Source organism: Trichechus manatus, unplaced genomic scaffold, assembly GCF_000243295.1.
Source record: "Trichechus manatus latirostris isolate Lorelei unplaced genomic scaffold, TriManLat1.0 scaffold00174, whole genome shotgun sequence".
Lineage (NCBI taxonomy): Eukaryota > Metazoa > Chordata > Mammalia > Sirenia > Trichechidae > Trichechus > Trichechus manatus.
Window position 1 is genome coordinate 784,432 of NW_004444110.1, and position 2,607 is coordinate 787,038.

Below are 2,607 nucleotides of genomic sequence, written 5' to 3' on the forward strand. Positions count from 1 at the left end.
CAGCTGGTGGATTCGAACTGCTGACCTTTTGGTTAGCAGCTGTAGCTCTTAACTGCGCCACCAATGACCTAAAGGTGCCTAAAAGAAAGGCTTGTTGATCTACTTCTGAAAATCAGCCATTGAAAATCCTATGGAGCACAGTTCTACTCTGACACACATGGGGTCACCGTGAGTCAGAATTGATTCAATGGCAACTGCGTTTTTTTTGTTTTGTTTTTTTTTTTTTAGTTAGGCTCAGGTAAGTAAATTCTGTTTTAGGAAAGGCTGCTTTAGAGTTGAAGCACAGAAGCAATTGAGACGTAAGTCTATGCTGAACCAGCTTTGGGCAAAAGGGGCTCAGTTTTCTGAGTATTAAATTAATTGTTCACAGATTCTTGACTCAACTGAAATTTCTACATGTGAATGTGTAGTAAGTTTAAATTTTAGCTGAAGAACTGAAGTATTCCTTTACATTATTATACAAAGTTCTCCCTCCTTATAAAAAAGATCCACTGCAATGTAACTGACTCATTGCCTGATTAATAGAAATGATGGTATGAAAATTGCTTACAAGCAATGTATTACCATAAAACAATAATTATTATTATAACAAGTGAGAACGTATTGTGGTCCAGACAATTAAACAAAAGTTCATATCACGTATCATGGGTAAGTAAGCATGCAAAAGGCCCCAGCACTGTACAATGACATTTCCAAATAAATGACACAATATCTATAAACAGAATCGTAAGACTTCTAGGTTAATTTTAAACTCTTTATGAGATCCTAATAAAGATATTTCTCAACTGATAGATCCTAAATCTCTCAAGTGCTTTTCCCTTTATTAACCATGTACTTCATCAGATAGATATGCTATCCATCTGGGGTACTGTTGTAGCCAAAATACTTTTAAAATGTCAACATGTATTTATTTATATTCTATAGAAATTGTTCAATGTCAGCATGGACCTAGGTTAGGGTCTGCAACGGTGTAGATGAATTCACCAAAATTAATTCTCTGAAAGACAAAATTCTATTCATTGAATAGCCAAATTGCCAACATTTACTGATTTAGTAAAAATGGCTTTAACAGTTGAATAAAAATATTCAGTGTTAGTTACTGGTAATAAAACACACAAAATTAAGTCTGAGATGTCATTTTATGAATTGGCAAAAAAATTCTAAAAATGCTTAAAGTTTGCAGAAATAGAAAATGTCATCCCAGAGTAACCCAGTCAATTCTATCACTTATAAAATCCTAAAAATTTGGTTCCCAGCAAGGGATAACTGGAATAGATAGACTTAGTGGCAGAAGAACCAGGAGGGTTCCCGGAAGGAGTACTATGATGGGCCATGTGATTAGTAATAAATGGGTAAAGTAATCCATGAGTTAGAATGTGACAGGAGAAACCACATCACCTGAAATGTTGGATACTAGTTGTTAGGAAAGAGTTGAAGGTTGACATGCTACGTAAGAAACTGGCAAAAATATCTTCAAAATACTACATGGTTGAGAAAATGTAAAATGCCATTAAAAGAGATCCCTAGTTACTTCACTGATTTGCCCAAAACCTTGAAGAGTTTTGCTCTGTGTTGTGAACTCTATGGGTTTTTTTTTATTCGGCAAGTTGCTGTGGTTAGTAACTCAATCGCAAGAACATCTCACCCTTTGGCATCCTGTGCTGTGACCTGTTTCGTGAATACTTTTCCCTCAGTAATGGCTGTCCTATAGGGTTGCTATGAGTTGGAATCAATTCAATGGCAATGGGTTTGTTTGTTTTTGGTTTTGGTTTAATGCCTGTCCTAGAACCTCAGTTGCCCAGTTCTGATTTGTCCCATACATGCTTCTTGGTGCTATCAATAAAATCCCGTATGCTCAGATCACTTGATGACATCAGCTACCAGAATCTCCAATACCAATTTTTTGAATTATTATGTAGCATTTATGATTGTTATATTGTTAAATGTTCCAGTCAAGGCTTCTTTGAGGGCATTGGTAGTTCAGTGGTAGAATTCTTGCCTTCCATGCAGGAGACCCAGGTTAAATTCCTGGCCAATGCATCTCATGTTCAGCCACCACCCATCTGTCAGTGGAGGCTTGCGTGTTGCTATGATGCTGAGCAGATTTCAGCAGAGCTTCCAGACTAAGATGGACTAGGAAGAAAGGCCTGGTTATCTACTTAGGAAAATCAGTCAGTAAAAACCCTAAGGAACACAACTGTCCAATCCACAACCGATCATGGGAATGGTGCAGGGCCAGGCAGTGTTTTGTTCCCTCGCATATGGGGTTGTCATGAGTCGGAGGCTACTTCGTGGCAGCTAACAAAAATGATAACAAGGCTATTAAAACCATAATGGTAAAATTGCCTTGCTTCCGAAAGTGTTAGTCTTCTTGTTTTCTGTATTCACAAATAATGAAACATATAAAATTAAGGCTGATACTTGGTGCAAACCAAAACCCGTCAATTCCGACTCATAGCGACCCTAAAGAACAGAGTAGAACTGCCCCAGAGGGTTTCCAAGCAGCACCTGGTGGATTCAAACTGTCAACCTTTTGGTTAGCAGCTGTAGCCCTTAACCACTACGCCACCAGGGTTTCCATACTTAGTGCAGGGTCTGGCATATAAT

General features: G+C 38.0%; 1 non-coding gene across 1 annotated transcript; it reads left to right on the plus strand.

Annotated features, from left to right (window-relative positions):
* Positions 1-1,969: 1,969 nt before the first annotated feature.
* Positions 1,970-2,040, plus strand: TRNAG-UCC (transfer RNA glycine (anticodon UCC)). Its single transcript has one exon. It is a non-coding gene; the product is annotated as a tRNA-Gly (tRNA).
* The last annotated feature ends 567 nt before the right edge of the window (positions 2,041-2,607 follow it).